Genomic DNA, 18,412 nt, shown 5'->3' with positions numbered 1-18,412 from the left:
CTCGCCTGCACGGGTCTGCGGAGAATCTCACGTTGGGCTGTCACCGCCCCCCCCCTCACCCCCATAGAGCTGAAACAGCTAGCCTTTGTGACAACCTCTTCCACCACGGAGGATTTTTCTCCGTTCCTTCTTTGTTTTGTCCTTCAGGTTCATTTTGCATCAGTAAAATTATTGTAAAAATTTTCAGTATTTACTAGTAAAATGCTATCATCTTTGATTTAAAGTTTTCCTAGCAAAAGAAAAAAAGAAAAAGATGTGTAAAACAGGATTGGCAAAAAGAGTTGTTGAAACTGGGTGATGGATACAAGAGGGTTTGTTATACTAGTCTTTCTACTTGTGTGTACCTTGAAATTTTCCTGTAATAAAAATAAATATTCAGTGAAAGGACTTAAAAAGTTACCTATGGACATTGATGGTGGCAGGCAATTGTCTTAATAATAGCACACCTCCTGAGGTTGTACTGTTGTTTTAATGAAGACTTGGAGAGGCTTCTTGGTCCTTGATCACCTGTAAATTATCATTTATTGTCCGTTATAATTAGAGTTGTTACTAAGAGGAGACACTTCTCTTAAGGCGGGGCCAAAAAGCAAAGCAAAGAATGCCTTAGGCCGGAGAAACTTTCACACGGAGTATCTCTCAGAGATGTTAAGATGCTCCCCTCCAACATTTATAGTTACTTTCTTTACCTTCTCTTGCTTCCTCCCTGGCCATCTGCTCAACAGGCAAATCAGTAAATAGCACGTTCTCTTGTTCTACTCTAAATAATAATCAATTAGCCCCTAGGAAGTGATTTTTCTGCCCTTCTGTATGTTTTCTGTGAATTGTTTGGTTACTTGTAAAATATGGGAAGGCATGTGACAGATTTCACAACAGCTTGCTCTTTTTTTCCAGAGCAGCTAAGGAATTTTGGAAATAGATCCCTTTGCATATAAACCAGGACTAGACAGACTGCAGCACAGAGCAGCTGCGGGGAGACCAGCTCTCAGAACTAATCCTGCTATTTCAGAGTTGTAACTTTGTTCACAGTTTTGGAAAATTAATACAATTACATTAAGAGACATAATTTTATTTAATGTGTGTTTGATCTATGAGACTGAAAACTACTACTTTTGTCTGATATAAACTTGCTGGAAATCTATGCTGAAACAACATAAAAGAATGCATGTAACTAACATGGAAAATAGGACTAAGATTAGAATTACATATATATACATGATAGCTTGTTTTACAGTATACAAAGAGACTCAGCAAACAGTTCATAGAGAGAGAGAAAAGAGCTGGATGGAAAACATGCACCATGAAAAAGGAGAGTATGATCTCCTTGAACATGATGGAGATCGTGGACTTTTCTTCAAGTAGAAGGGCAAAGATAGAAGAGGAACATAAAATATAGAATAAGTGATATGAGCAGGAAATGTAAATCTTCTATGTGGTAGAAGATTTTTTAAATAATAGAGAAGATATAAGACAAAAAGGAAGAGATGGAGATGTTGACCTTTGCCTACATCACTGTTACAAAGGTCTACAAAATGTATAGAAATAGTATAGACAATGTATGCTATTTATAATTGTGGTTTTATGTGTCTTCTAACAGGCAGCTTCTTGAATGATAAGCAATTCTCTCCAGAAAGCTTTGTAAATGGTGTTGAATTTCCTGCTCTTTAGAGGCCCTGTTCAGTATAGAAAAGACTGATCCAGTTGTCCGATGTGGAGCCTCTTGTCCATTTTAGTCCACTTATCTTTTTAAGATAAAGGAAAGCAATCATTAAAAAATAATTGGTCCAGTATTAAATCTTCCTTTAAAAGAAAACCTTTTTTAAAAAAATTTATTTTTAATTGAAGCATAATTGCTTTATAATATTTTGTTGGTTTCTGCAATATGTCAATATGAATCAGTCATAGGTATACATATGCCCCCCTCTTTCTTGAACCTCCCTCCCACCTCCCAAGCCATCCCAGCCCTCTAGGTTGTCACAGAGTGCCAGTTGGATTTCCCAGAGTCATACAGCAAATTCCCACTGGCTATAATTTTACATATCGTAGTGTTTATGTTTCCATGTTATTCCATTGGTGCCCCCCTCTCCTCCCCGCCCCCCGCCCCACCACAAGTGTCCACAAGTCTGTTCTGTATGTCTGCATCTCCACTGCTGCCCTGCAAAGGGGTTCACCAGTACCATCTTTCTAGGTTCCATATATATGTGTTAATATACAATATTTTGGGGAAAAAAAAAGACTTCTTTTTAACAATGATTATCTTCTGGAATAGAAAATGATGCAAGTCTTCTTTTTTTAACTCTGCTGATTTTTTTAGATGTTTGTGAATGTTTTTACGTTTTCTTAATGACAGCCTTTCTCCAGGCTCTGTCTGTCCTTACCACATTGACTTACTTTACTGCAGCTTTAAGTTAAGTCACTCACTCAGTTGTGCCCAACTCTTTGTGACCCCATGGGCTGTAGCCCACCTAGAGTAGCCTCCGTCCATGGGATTCTCCAGGCAAGAATACTGGAGTGGGTTGCCATTTCCTTCTCCAGGGGATCTTCCCGACCCAGGGATCAAACCCAGGTCTCCCGCATTGCAGGCAGATGCTTTAACCTCTGAGCCACCAGGGAAGCCCTGCAGCTTAAGATCTTAGGTACTAAAGACATTCTCCTCTAGGCTAATCGACCTTTATCTATCAGCTGCCTTTCAGCCTTTCTCAAGCTTTCTTGAGGGCAACTTTTCTACATTGTATGTGAATGCAAAATATGGAATCAGAAATCCAGCAGTCCTCAAGAAGGGTATTGAGGGGATGTATCTCATTACAGGATATGTGGTCTATAGCACAGTGATGGGGGTGCAGTTGGGTTGGGTGATACTCTCCTCCCCATGAAGGCCTGACAGGGAATTAGCCGTCCTCAGTGATGTTTGAAACTGTAAAAAGAGAAGATGGGCACAGAGCAGGAAGTAAACAGCAGCAACACCCATGTAGAAACAATGCCTCCCTTCAGCGAATCCTTGACTCGTGAGGCGTGTCCTTCAAACCTACCTACATTAAAGCTTTCACCTTGAAAAGAAAATAGAACATTCCCAAGCAGCTGCTGCCCTGGCTTCCCCAAATGCCTTAAACGTGACTTCCCTGAGCTTTGTAAGACATCAAAATTCCCACAGAACTATCTAGATAGCATCTTTCTTCTCAGAAATGAGAAGTTTTAGATAATACATCCTACTTTTATAACAGACGTTGAATGACTACACAGTAGATGCCAGACATGTTACTAGGGAGAGATACAAAAGCAGATAAATAAAACACAGTCCCAGAATATGCCCTAGTGTATCTAAGATGTAGGGCAGATGCTCTAGCAAGTGATTGGAATGCCTGATTTGAGACCCAACTTTCCTATTCACTGGAGATGGTACCTCGAACGCTTTGAATAATTTGATTTGTCCAGAGTGTCAAAAGGGGGACTACCATCATACATGGGACTTTGCCAATGCTGTGACTTCAGGAAGAAAGCAAAGTGATCATCCCTAACCTCATCAAAGGAATCAGGTAGAAAGCAGCCCTATGAAGGAAAGAAACTCAGGATCAGGATGGGAATGCTGACAAAAGACCCCACTTCCTCTTCCCCTCCACTCACTATGTCTAACTCCCTGCCTAGGCTGTTTTTCGTCCTTGAGGGTGGTTTGCAGTTCCAAATTTCCAATGCTTGTCGGACATGACTGAGCAACTTCACTTTCAATTTTCACTTTCATGCATTAGAGAAGGAAATGGCAACCCACTCCAGTGTTCTTACCTGGAGAATCCCAGGGACGGGGGAGCCTGGTGGGCTGCCATCTATGGGGTCGCACAGAGTCGGACACGACTGACGCGACTTAGCAGCAGCAGCAGCAGATTAACCTTGCTAGCAGAACCTGTAAAGAAAACAGGAATGCTTGTCAGAGACAGAAGCATTAGAAAAGCCTAACCTAACTCGGGGTGCCATCTTGAAGTAATTTAGATCTTTTAACCAAGACTTCATTTTTGAATCTGAATTGGAAAGAATGAAACAATGTATAGGCAGACAGGTTTTTTTTTTTTTTCCAAGTAATCAGAGACTAAATCAGTGAAGGGCTCATATATTCTGCTTTCTGACTTTCTCATGGACAAGACTTCAAATCTGAAATTAGCAAATCCAACATTCTATTTATCCCATAGTGTTTTGTTGCAGTTGTGTTTTAAAAATAGAAGTATGTTGCATCTTTCCGAGGGAGTGTCTGCTTATCTTTGTAAGGGTTAGGGATATTTATTCACACATGTTGATGTGCTCGGCCTTCCCAGATGGCACTGGTGGTAAAACACCTGCCTGCCAACGCAGGAGACATAAGAGACATGGGTTCGATCCCTGGGTCATGAAGAGCTCCTGGAAGTGGGCATGGCAACCCACTCAAGCATTCTTGTCTGAAGAATACCGTCGACAGAGGAGCCTGGCGGGCCATAGTTCATAGGGTCACAAAGACTCAGACACGACCAAAGCAACTTAGCACACACTCACGTTGATGTGCTAAGCTTTGGAACTGGGGGATTTATCAACACTGTAGGGGCTTCCCCAGTGTCTCTGTTGGTAAAGAATCTGCCTGCAGTGCAGGAGACCCTGGTTTGATCCCTGGGTCGGGAAGATCCCCTGGAGAAGGAAATGGCAAAGCACTCCAGTATTCTTGCTTGGCAAATCCCATGGACAGAGGAGCCTGGCAGGCTACCTTCAATGGGACCACAAGAGTTGGACACAACTTAGCAACTAAATCACCAAACCACCACCATTCTAGCCAACCAGGTTAGCCCCTGCCAGCCCTGCCAGCTTGCAACTGAGTGGTTCGAATTATCTCTGAAACCAGAGAACTCAAAGCTCACTTGCCTCTGTAGCTGACTCTTGTCTTTAGTATCCAGAGCAGCTTCTGTTATATTGAAAGTCAACTGGGATAAATGGAGTAGCCCTGACAAGTTGTGGAAAGACTAGCTCAGAGCAGGTGCAACTGAGAACACAGCAATTCCTGAAATCAGAGCTGATTATCTCAGAATGGTAGGTCTGTCCCAAAACAAATGTATTTGAAGTAGCCCAGGCTGCACTCTGGGACATTGTACATTATTATTTACATAACACATTCCTCTTTTATGATTTGTCCCAAGAACTATAACCTAAATCAGATACTTCCTGTCTTTTCTTGACATCACAGAGCTATGGGAAGTTGACACAGCAAAGAATCATTTCAGAGACATCTGTTGAAAATATCATCTTATTTCTAAAGGAAATCTTTATTTTCTGTGAAAGTAATTATCCCTTATGTTGATCCCAAATGCAGAAGCAGTTGACATTTAAAGTGATATGAACAAGTAACATAAGCTTAAATTTTGCTTTTGTTAAAATTTTTTAAGTGTCTTCAAAATGAAGGTTTTTATTTAACTTCTAAAAAGGAAGATTGCTTTATTTCAAGATTCTCAGGTCTGTTTAATTGCATGTATTATTATGTTTTTTTCAACAGAATTCTGAACAAGAAATTATGGCTGCATGCAGGAATGGAACTAGATTTTTTTTTTTTTTTTGCTAATGATGGGGGAGGAGGATTGAAGCTTTACAATGTAGAGGGGGGTCTCTGTAGGAAAAAGAGAAGACTTTAGAAATGCAAATTAGATATGAAAGTGAATATTTACTTTAAATGAGACAAATCCAGAAAAACTACATTTTCAAAAGCTGACATAGACTCATGTTCCAGTTATCTGCTGTTGTGTGATGAATCACTCAACACTTAATGGCTTAACCAACAATAGATGTACTATCACCTGCCATAGTTCTGGCGTTGGCTGAGCTCAGCTCCCAGTCCTTGTTTAGGGTCTTCCATGAAGTTACATTCAGATGGTGGCTGGGGCTAGAGTCTCCTTATGGCTCACTACTTATGTGTCTCCAGTTGATACTGACTGTGGGCTGTGACCTCAGCTAAGGATGGTGGCTAAAACTCCTACTTATATGGCTTCTTCACATAGCCTTTCTATTTCCTCATGCCATGGTGACAAAGCTCAGAGAAAACCAGGTGAACACTGTATCTCCTTTTATGAACCAGACCTGGCAGTCACATAGTTTCTACACCAGTTTTATATTGCTACCGTGACAAGCTACCACAGATATAGCAGCTTAAGACAACATATTTACTATTTTATAGCTCCAGAGCTCAGAAGTTTGAAACTGGTTTCACTGAGCTAAAATCAAGGTGTGGGCAGGACTGTATTGCTGTTAGAGGCTCCATGGAAAATATATTTCCCTGCCTTTTCCAGCTTTGAGAGACCACTGCATTCCTTGGCTTATGGCCCCATCCTTCATCTTCAAAGCCCACATTGTAGCCTCTTCAGATCTTTCTCAATTCTGACTTTCCTGCCTTCCTTTTATACTTATAAAGATCTTTTAATTACATTGGGCTCACTTGGATAAACTAGGATACTCTCTCCATCTCAAAGTCAGCTGATTGGCAACCTTAATTGCATCTGCACTTCCATCTTGGGCTTCCCTGGTGGCTCAGATGGTAAAGAATCTGCCTGTAATGCAGGAGACCTGGGTTCAGTGCCTGGGTCAGAAAGATCCCCTGGAGAAGGGAATGGCAACCCACTCCAGTATTCTTGCCTGGAGAATTCCATGGACAGAGGAGCCTGGAGGGCCTCAGTCTATGGGATTGCAAAGAGTCGGACATGACTGAGCAATTAACACATACACACCAAATTCCATCTTAATTCCACCCCCCTCCCACCTTGCCATGTAACATGACAGGTTCACATGTTCTGGGGAAGAGGACATGGACATCTTGGGCAGGGGGCATTATTTTGCCTTAATCAGCATTCCTTCAGCCACAGCTACAAGTCTGCTCATGTTCAAGTTTCAGGGGGAAAGATATAGACTCCACATCTTAATGAGAGGCATGTTGATCACATGGTGAGAAGAGCTTCTGAGACAGGAGATACTGTGGAGATAGTCAATGAAAAGTAAAATCTTCCATACTCACAAACATCAAAGATTGAGGAAATTCCATGATAATTTGTATTAATAAATACAATATTTTTGGCTGCAAATTTTCTGATCACATCTTCATAAGAATATTGTAATATACTTTTCTATGGAGAAAACAAATTTTTAGCATGATGGATCCATTTTTTTCAATCATTGATATATTAACATGTTTCTTTCAGGTTTATAGCTCATTATTGATACCATCTTTCAGTGTCATATCTTTCTGCCTTTTCATACTGATATGACACTAAAAGATGATATCAATACTTTGGCACCTGATGCAAAGAACTGACTTACTGGAAAAGACCCTGATGCTGGGAAAGATTGAAGGCAGGAGGAGAAGGGGACAACAGAGGATAAGATGGTTGGGTGACATCACTGACTCGATGGACATGAGTTTGAACAAGCTCCAGAAGTTGGTGTTGGACAGGGAAGCCTGGCGTGCTGCAGAACATGGGGTTGCAAAGAGTCAGACACAACTCAGCCACTGAACTGAACTGAACTGAATTGATATCATATGATATTTTAGAATTGATATCTGAGAAAAATTTTATTAAAATATTTTCATGTTTAAGCTGTAAAAGTTCAGGTCATCAGTGAAGGCTGGCCACACTCATGATTAGCTTATCTGTTCCCTTATTGAAGAAGCATATTTTGAGCTTTATGTTATCTTTGTCAACATCAGTATATCAAATCAACAAGAGATTTCAGTATTCTTCAAAATATTATGATTCCTTCCCCTTCATTAATGAGACTATCAACCAATCCAAGAGATCATCTATTACTTTTATTAGAAAGTCCTCTCTTCTTTTTAGGGAAGGACCACCTTTAGAATGATCTGGAAAAAAAAAAATTAGTGTCTTGATGTGCAAGCACATTCTGTTTTATCATGCATTTCTATCACTTTTATTTCATACCTCATTAATTTTTAATCAGAATTTTATATTAGATCTTAAATAAAAATACAGATGTCAAAAGAAGCATCTTTCTTTTACATTCAAATTAGAGGTTTGTAGTTTCTCAGTTGTTTTATTAGAATATTCTAAAATGTGTTTCTAAATTTCAGTTAAAGTGGTATGTCCCATACTCAACATCCCTTTAGCCAAATTCCCAAAATACTGGTGGACCCCAAGCACTTCCAAACACAAGGGAAAATGATACAGGGAAATTTGACATGGAGAGAAGCATCAGTCTTGACTGCAGTTAAAATGTCTTCCTTTTGGAAAACTAAAAAAAAAATGCATATGTGAACACTCTGCTATGGCCCCTCCTGAGATCTCAGAAAGAATATGGGCAAGTGAGGAGCCCCAAACTACATGTCACTAGCGTCACAATAAATCTACACTTGGTAATCAATAATTAGCTACCTAGCACTGTACTGAGTGATTTACACAAAATGACGTAATTGTAATGCCCACAACACACAGAGATGCAGACATAGAAATCCAGAGAGTTTAAGTAGCTTGTCCCCACAGTCGGACAGCAGTGGAGTCAACAGTCAATAGCAGACAGTCTGACTCTAGGACCCACATTCTTAACCATTACTTTACATAGTGATTCTGGTATGCAGGAAGAAGGAGAATAAAACTGCAAATTGGGCATAAGCTTGGTCCATTTGCCTATACTTTCTATTAAATTTACACAAAATGGTTGTGTCAATAGTTTACATCAACCTAAACCAAGGCAATTTGGATTTGGATTTTTTATTTATTTTGATTGTTGTGTGCACAGGCTTTCTCTAGTTGTGGTGAGTCAGGTTACTCTCTAGTTGTGGTGCATGGGTTCTCTTGTTGTGGAACATGGACTTTGAGGTGCATGGGCTTCAGTAGTTGGCAGTGCCTGGACTCAGTAGTTGCCTCACTGGTTCCAGAGCACAGGTTTAGTAGTTGTGGCACATGGGCTTTGTTGCCCCTGGCAGGTAAGATCTTCCCAAACCAGGCATCAAACCAGTGTCCCCTGCATTGCAAGGCAGATTCTTAATCCTTGACCACCAGGGTAGCCCTGGATTTGGATGTTTTTTAGGATATTTAATCAATGAACTATACACCTGCCTGCTTTTGTGTGTGTCTTTTCTTTTTTTTCTTTTATAGCAGGTGAATATATTTTTGAGAAATTTGATTTCTCTCTACCAAGCAAATCTACCTATCCAGATAGAGACCAGACTTACCAGGATTAACTGCCCTTGCCCTGGAGTTTTGAATTAACATATTCCTAACAAAGCAGGCCAAGTGTTTCAGCATGGTTTTACCATTCAAATCCCAAGAAAGCTGGTAGGAGAAGACTAAAAAGAAGTTTTCTTTTCTGCCTTCCTTTAGATATTGCAGGAAGATGTCTAAAGACTTTTGAATGTCACATGAGTATGTCATATGAGTAGTTTGCAAATGTCTAGGCACCAGAGGGAAATTGCTGTTGTGTTCCTATGCGTCCTGCTAGGGGCTATTTTGTGGTTGTTTGAGCTGTTTTCCATCTTATGACATGGAAGCTTTTTTTTTTTTTTTTTGTCTTTTTATAACTGAAGATTATAATCAGCAAATATTTTGCCCTATCACGGCTGGTTCTTCTCTTATGTTCTCACCTGCAAACCATCCTTCTAGATGGAAGTCAAGCCCCTGTGATCGCTCCCTGCTAAAAATAGCAGGCTTGAGCTTTGCAGCCTGTGCTGGACAGGAGGGTGGAGATGGGAAGGGGTGGAACAAACACAATACCAAGAAGTTACCAATTTACTTCTGTTTATAGTGCTGTGCAATGTTTGTAAGTTTTTATGATGGACATAATAATATTATCTCTAGAGCGTCTATTTAAACATTTTAGAAATGTGTTGACTCTTTCTGCACAAAGATTAGCCTCCTAAATATTCGGATTTCAATAGCCATGTGTTTCATAAAGGCAGACCATGCTGCTTTTCAAAAGTTTTGTTGCTTCTTTTGTTTATTTTCATAAACATTATCTAGGCACCTACTCTGTTGAGGCACAGTGGTGGATTGGAGATGCAAAGTGAGTATGGCTGGAAGCTGCCCACAAGGCACTCAGAGCCCTAGGTGGGGACAGCTGATTGGCAAATAACATTACGGTGTGATCTGTGCAACCATATAAGTGTGCAGAAAGCATAGCAGCAAGATAGGGAGAGAATAGTTATCTCAGTTGGGGGAGGGGATTAGATAAGTCTGTTCAGAGGAGGAGATTCTTGGCTGCTTCCAGAAAAATTGTTTCTACTATGTGGCTGTGTCTTCTCCCTTCAAGTCAGAATGTTATATTCATTTTTAAAAGGAATTCTGCTCTGAGAACAGATTAGCAGCATCTGAGCCACTCAAGACTACATGTTGCGAGAACTCGTATCTTCAGAATGTACTTTTAACATGGGCATTTCTCAGATATTTGTGAAATTCATTATCCTAACTAAAAGCACTTCATGTTATATTTTGTGCCTTATTTTGGCTAAGTTGGAACATTGCCATTTCCCTATAAGTGGATTATTTAATATATTTTATTAGATTTAATATATTTAAATTATGAAGCAATTAAAACATATTACAGAAAATGTGGAAGAGGGAAACAATTACATATAACCAAACAATCCAATACAACTAACATTATTATGGTGATGTAATATCTTCTAGTCTCTTTTCTGATAGATATTTTAATTATATCGTGAAATATACAAAAGAGTGTATATGTATAGTGTGTGCTTACTTTAAAGGCCATTGATGAAACAAGAGATTGTGTATCCACCATCCAAGCTAATTAATAGAATAAAATCTGTACCTTGAACCCTCTGGATGCCTTGCTCAGACCACATCCCCACTCTCTCTCCCTAAAAGTAGCCCTAGGAATATTTCCAGTTAATCATTCCATTACTTTTAAAAATAGATTACTGGGACATCCCTGGTGGTCCAGAAGTTAAAACTTCCCCTTCCAATGCAGAAGGTGCAGATTTGATCTCTGGTTAGGGAACTGATCCCACAAGCTTCAGGGTGCAGCCAAAAAATAAATTTAAAAAATAGATTACTTTACATGGATCCCCCAATAATATATTGTTTAGTGTTTGAACTTTATATAAGTGGAATCACAGGGAATATATTTTTCTGTGACTCTTTTTCCCCCTTAACATTAAGGTTTTTAATGTTGTTTGTTAGCTTGGGAGAGGACCTGAGTGGGAACTTGCCTGAGAATAACAGGTGCTGTGAGCTTTTGCCACCCTCTCCCACTCCACGTTATGTTTTTGACCTTCATCCATGTTTGCCTATAGCCATAGAAATTGTTCTTGCTATAAAATATTCCATCCTTTTATACCACACTCTACTTATCTGTTCCTATTGTGAGTGGACTTTAGAAATGTTTCCAGTATATCACTTTTATAAAAATTGCTGCAATTCATATTTCCCTTCCATCTCCTTATGCACACATCTAAGAGTTTGTCCATAAAAGATATAGCCGGAGAGGAAAGTTCTGGGTCCCAAGATATGTGCATCTTCAACTGGACTGAGCTGAGTGGCATCAGTTTCCAGCTGTTCTTTGTCAGTTTCTGCTATAACACAGTTTCACCAACATGTGTTAATTATTTTCATAAAACTTAAAAACAAGGGTCAGAGTGACTTATACCTTTGTATCCTCCTCTTCACATAAAGCCAAGTACGGAAAAGATGCTCAGTAAAAGTTCTCTGGTTTCTTGATTCTGGAAATACATTTTATCAAGTTAAAGACAACTATACTTAAACATACAATTGCTATTTTCATGTATAGGAGAAAGCTTTGCTTTTATTTTTAGATTAATATAGACATATCTAAGGAGTAGGAAATGACAACCCACTCCAGTATTCTTGCTTGGAAAAACTCCACGGACAAAGGAGCCTGGCGGGCTACAGCCCATGGAATTGCAGAGTCAGACACGACTGAACATTTGTCAGCAGCAGTAGCATACATGTATGTAAACATATATTCAGACATATGCACACAGAGGAACACAAAAATACATAAACGCTTGTTTAGTAACACAAAACATGGGAGCAAGGAAATAGCATCTCTTCTAAAAAGAAAGAATTCTGAAATTTTTCTACCTTGCACACACACACACACTTATGAGCACTGTGTGTAGGCATGCGTTGGTGCGTGTGTACATGAGTGTCTGTACCACCTTTGATATTTGCATCTGCGAATAACATGGGTTTTAAAACACTGTCATTTGAACACAGTAATCCATTTCAGAAGCTTATCATTTGGAACCACTGATTAGAGGTTCTTAACTATCAATTTGTGTAGAAAACCAATTAAAAACACATACTTTAAAGTGAGCTTAAATATACACCTATCCAACAGAAATAAGGATTTGGTGAGTTACTTTAAACTCTAAATTTACTTCTTCCCTATCTATAACAGATTTTCATCCTCCTACCATCCCCAGAAAATGTTTTTTCAAATGTTGAGCTTTTATTTTTAAACCAGTTTTCTTTAGCTTTGGCCATGTTTTGTTTAGCATGGCCAGGCCATGCAGCTTGCAGGGCCTTAGATCCCCTACCAGGGATTGAACCCTGGCCATTGCAGCAGAAGCACAGAGTCCTGCACAGAACCACCAGGGAAATCTCAAACCAGTTTTGCTTATATATGTGTATATATATGAATACACACACACATATATACTTTTACTCATTTGTCAAGGCAATCAATTTCAAGATACACTGAGGTTTTAAAGGTAAAAATTGTGTACTGGTATAATTTCAACATATTTCAAAATCAAAATATAAAAATTTAAATCATAGTTCTAGAAAAGGAATGAAATAAGATCTTTTTTTTTGTTTTGGCTATACCAAGAGGCATGTGGGATCTTAGTTCCCCAAGGAGAAATTAAACCTGGAAGTATGGAGTTTTAACCACTGGACCACCAGGGAAGTCCCAAGAAGTCATTTCTTACAGTTCAAGTACATAATTTTTATCTAAACAGTTGCTACATGATAATACCTTAAAAAGGGTAAGACAAACATTTATTATGTAATAATATTAAGAATTATTAGAAAAACAATTCTTTTCAGATAACTCAATTGCATAGAAGTTGCATTCCATCAGTTAGGTCACATAATACAATCAGCAGTAGAGAATACAAGCTTTCTCGTTTCACACCTGAGGTATTCTATTGGATCGAATGTTTATAGTATTGTATATGTTTATTTTCATAGGTAACACTTCATGTTTTTAATTTCATTAAGCAAAAATGAAGTGTCTGGACCCTATAGGGCCTGAATAATCTGGATAATTATGAAATCCACATTGCATTTTGTACTGTACAGACTTTAGCTTCACTATAAATATACATATGCCTGACCTCAGCTGTCCAAGAGAGGAAAGACCCTGCAACGTGAAATCAGCAGACTCAGTTTTGAATAGTGTTCCTGATACATACTCACTGAGCGACTTCTCAAAGTCTCCACTCCCACATTTGTAAAATAGGATAATAACACCTAACTATCTCACGGAACTGAGATAGTGAATGTTGTTGTTGTTTAGTCGTTAAGTCCTGTCTGACTCTGAGCCAGGCTACTCTGTCCATTGGATTTCCCAGGCAAGGTACTGGAGTTGGTTGCCATTTCCTACTCCTAGGGATCTATCCAACCCAGGGATGGAACTTGCATTTCCTGCATTGTTGTTGTTCAGTGGCTCAGTCCAACTCTGCAACCCCATGGACTGCAGCATGCCAGGCCTCCCTGTGGCAGGCAGATTCTTTACCACTGAACCACCTGGGAAGCCCATAAATTGCCTTTCGTCATCGTCATTCAGTCACTCAGTCATGTCTGACTCTTTGCAAGCCCATGGACTGCTGCATGCCAGGATTCCCTGTCCTTCATCATCTCCCAGAGTTTCTCAAACTCATGTCCATTGAGTTGGTGATGTCATCCAACCATCTCATCCTCTGCATCCCCTTCTCCTCCTGCCTTCAATTTTTCCCAGCATCAAGGTCTTTTCCAATAAGTCTAGTGTTCCCATGAGGTGGTATTGGCAGCTTCAGCATCAGTCCTTTCAGTGAATATTCAGAGTTGATTTCCTTTAGCTTTGACTGGTTTGATTTCCTTGCTGTCTAAGGGCCTCTCAAGAGTCTTCTGCAGAACCATAGTTTGAAAGCATCAATTCTCTGGTGCTCAGCCTTTTTTATCATCCAGCTTTCACATCCGTACATGACTACTGGAAAAACCATAGCTTTGACTATGAGGACCTTTGTAGGCAAAATAATGTCTCTGCTTTTTAAAATGCTGTCTAGGTTTGTCATTACTTTTCTCCCAAGGAGCAAGTGTCTTTTAATTTCATAGCTGTAGTCACCATCCATGGGAGAAGGCAATGGCACCCCACTCCAGTACTCTTGCCTGGAAAATCCCATGGACGAAGGAGCCTGGTAGGCTGCAGTCTGTGGGGTCACTAAGAGTCGACACGATTGAGCGACTTCACTTTTACTTTTCACTTTCATGCATTGGAGAAGGAAATGGCAACCCACTCCAGTGTTCTTGCCTGGAGAATCCCAGGGACGGGGGAGCCTGGTGGGCTGCCGTCTATGGGGTCACACAGAGTCGGACACGACTGAAGTGACAGAGCAGTCACCATCCACAGTGATTATGAAGCCCAAGAAAACCAGTCTGTCACTGTTTCCATTCTTTCCCCATCCATTTGCCATGAAGTGATGGGACCAGATGCCATGATCTTTGTTTTTTGAATGTTGAGTTTTAAGCCAGCTTTTTCACTCTCCTCTTTCACCTTCATCAAGAGGCTCTTTAGTTCTGCTTCACTTTCTGCCATAAGGGTGGTGTCATTGCATATCTAAGGTTATTGATGTTTTTCCTGGAAATCTTGACTCCAGCTTGTGCATCATCCAGCCCGGCATGTCGCATGATGTACATGAGTTAAATAAGCACAGTGACAATATACAACCTTGACGTACTTCTTCCCAATTTGGAACCAGTCCATTGTTCCATGTCCAGTTCTAACTGTGGTTTCTTGACCTGCATATAGATTTCTCAGGAGGCAGGTACGGTAGTGTGGTGTTCCTATCTCTTTAAGAATTTCCCTGCTTGTTGTGATCTATACAATAATCTGTGGAAAATTCTGAAAGAGATGGGAATACCAGACCACCTGACTTGCCTCTTGAGAAACCTATATGCAGGTCAGGAAGCAACAGTTAGAATTGGACATGGAGCAACAGACTGGTTCCAAATAAGAAAAGGAGTATGACAAGGCTGTATATTGTCACCCTGCTTATTTAACTTCTACGCAGAGTACATCATGAGAAACGCTGGGCTGGAAGAAACACAAGCTGGAATCAAGGTTGCCAGGAGAAATATCAATAACCTCAGATATGCAGATGACACCACCCTTATGGCAGAAAGTGAAGAGGAACTGAAAAGCCTCCTGATGAAAGTGAAAGAGGAGAGTGAAAAGGTTGGCTTAAAGCTCAACATTCAGGAAACAAAGATCATGGCATCTGGTACCATTACTTCATGGGAAATAGATGGGGAAACAGTGGAAACAGCGTCAGACTTTATTTTGGGGGTCTCCAAAATCACTGCAGATGGTGACTGCAGCCATGAAATTAAAAGATGCTTACTCCTTGGAAGGAAAGTTATGATGAACCTAGATAGCATATTGAAAAGCAGAGACGTTACTTTGCCAACAAACGACCGTCTAGTCAAGGCTATGATTTTTCCAGTGGTCATGTATGGATGTGAGAGTTGGACTGTGAAGAAAGCTGAGCACCAAAGAATTGATGCTTTTGAACTGTGATGTTGGAGAAGACTCTTGAGAGTCCCTTGGACTGCAAGGAGATCCAACCAGTCCATTCTAAAGAAGATCAGCCCTGGGTGTTCTTTGGAAAGACTGATACTAAAGCTGAAACTCCAGTACTTTGGCCACCTCATGTGAACAGCTGACTCGTTGGAAAAGACTCCGATGCTGGGAGGGATTGGGGGCACGAGGAAAAGGGGACGACAGAGGATGAGATGGCTGGATAGCATCACCAACTCAATGGACGTGAGTTTGAGTGAACTCCGGGAGATGGTGATGGACAGCGAGGCCTGGCGTGCTGCGATTCATGGGGTCGCAAAGAGTCGGACACGGCTGAGCAACTGAACTAAACTGACACAGTCAAAAGCTTTAGTGTAGTCAATGAGACAGAAGTAGATTTTTTTCTGGAATTCTTTCGGTTTTTCTATGATCCAATGGATGTTGGCGATTTAACCTCTCATTCCTCTGCCTTTTATAAATCCAGCTTGTACATCTGGAAGCTCTTGGTTCACATACTATTGAAGCCTACATTGAAGGATTTTGAGAATTGCTTTGCTGGCATGTGAAATGAGTACAACTGTATGGTAGTTTGAACATTCGTTGGCATTGCCTTTCTTTGAGATTGGAATGAAAACAGTCCTGTAGCCACTGCTGAGTTTTCCAAATTTGCTGGCACATTGAGTGCAGCACTTTAAAAGCATCATCTTTTAGGATCTGAAATAGCTCAGCTGGAATTCCATCACCTCCACTAGCCATTAGTAAACCAAAAAATGGACAGAGGATGAGACAGTTGGATGGCATCACCAAGTCAATGGACATGAATTTGAGCAAACTCCTGGAGATAGTGAAGAACAGGAAAGCCTGGCATGCTGCAGTCCGTGGGGTTGCAAAGAGTCAGACACGACTGAACAACAACAATGAACCATAAAGTGCTAAACAAATATAAATTATTATTTTTGTGGAGGGGTTCAAATTCCAGCTTCATTATTTAATAGCTGAATGACTTATATGGCAAGCTACTTATCTTTGTAAAGCCTGTTTCCTCACCTGAAAATGGCAGTTTGGTGAGAATTAAGTGAGACATAGTTTAAGCACAGTGTATGTGGTAAAGGGCTCAGTAAGGCTATTATTTCTTATTGTTACTTATTTTGCTACCCATTCCAGGAGAAAAATTGCTTTGAGTTGTTCTCCCAATAATTATAACTAGCCATAAGATCAAAGACCTATGCTTGGGAGAGACCTGAATTTTTTTTTTAAAGAGACCTGAATGTGATAGCTCACAAGCTACTATAGAGAAAGAGATCATTTCTCTCTATAGAGCTAACTGGCCAATCTGAAAACTAACCGTTGTCTTTATTAGGCAGCTGGGTGAACCAACCTGGACATGAACTGTGTAAACAAATTTCACATGCTGTGAATATTGTCACAAAGCCCAAGAATTGGCATCAGTATAATGTGACAAATATTACATTCATAAAATGTTTGGATAAGAATTAATTTTGCTTGTTTATTTCATAAAAGGATACTTCAATTATGACCTATTTCTTTCTCTTTGTTTTCATGTCGCCTGTTCTTGCAAATCTGTATGCCATCTTTCCTTATCACTCATTTCTACAACCAAATGGCTTTGACTGCCTCCACCCAGTTGCCTTTTTTGCCATGTTTTTCTGAACAAAGATGAACAAAGTGGGTCACCATGAAAAAGAGCCACGTGCTGCTTCTCACAGGCTTAATTCACTTTACTCACTGCTCTAGAGGTCAGACATTTCCAAGATATTTATTTATGACCCCAATACAGAGGAGCAACATGCCATGGAAACCAGACAGCTGTATGGGACAATTCTGGCTCCAAATGATGCTAGCCCTTTGTTTGACGGTTCCATTAAATAAAACAAAACAAAAACCTAAAGTGACACACAACTGAAAAGTATAAAATTTTTGGTGTGCTATAGCATGTGACACATGGAACAAGAGAAACGTAAACCAAGTAGTTATCATGTTCTTCCTGCCTAGGTATACAGTAGCGCTGTGCGTTCCCAGAAGCCACTGAATTATCGTGACTTCTGATCTTATCCCAACCAGCTGCACAAGTACTAGAATCAAACACCTGTTTATTTGTTAATGCGACCGAGGGAACTCGATCACTGGGTTCCAATGACTCTAAGCTATACACACGCATTGTATTTCAGACCAAACATATTTCCTTTCATTTGTGGGTTCTTGGTGATCATTTCTTACTTGAAAAAAATCAGCCAGATTCCTATGCTGCTGATAATGGCTTTTTTTGTTATTGTTCTCAGGAAACAATATAAATTCTGTACAAATGCTATTAGCCAATTTGTAAGTTTTAGGAATTGTATGTGGTTTCAATAAATGACTTAGCATTCCTTAGGGGTGCAAGATGATCAAATAAATGCATTTACATTACACCATATCCTAATAGAGGAAATACAATATCAGCATGCACATTACGGGCTTCCCAGGTGGCTCAGTGGTAAACAGTCCTCCTGCCAATGCAGGAGACTCCGGAGATAAGGGCTCAAGTTCTGGGTTTGGAAGGTCCCCAGGAGTAGGAAATAGCAACCCTCTCCAGCAGGAAATGGCAACCCACTCCATTGTTCTTGCCTGGAGAATCCCAGGGACGGGGGAG

At 40.1% G+C, this 18,412-nt stretch overlaps 1 long non-coding RNA gene across 2 annotated transcripts in view; it reads right to left on the bottom strand.

Annotated features, from left to right (window-relative positions):
- Positions 1 to 1,812: 1,812 nt before the first annotated feature.
- Positions 1,813 to 18,412, bottom strand: part of LOC138442666 (uncharacterized) — a 75,674-nt gene continuing 59,074 nt past the window's right edge. For both annotated transcript variants that reach the window (XR_011257811.1, XR_011257810.1), the window contains exons 2-3: positions 3,775 to 3,892; positions 1,813 to 2,911 (exon numbers count right to left, since the gene is read on the bottom strand). This is a non-coding gene — a long non-coding RNA (uncharacterized lncRNA). The remainder of the gene's footprint in view (positions 2,912 to 3,774; positions 3,893 to 18,412) is intronic.

This window comes from Ovis canadensis, chromosome 6 (assembly GCF_042477335.2).
Source record: "Ovis canadensis isolate MfBH-ARS-UI-01 breed Bighorn chromosome 6, ARS-UI_OviCan_v2, whole genome shotgun sequence".
Lineage (NCBI taxonomy): Eukaryota > Metazoa > Chordata > Mammalia > Artiodactyla > Bovidae > Ovis > Ovis canadensis.
This window is presented reverse-complemented; position numbering and strand designations above follow the sequence as displayed.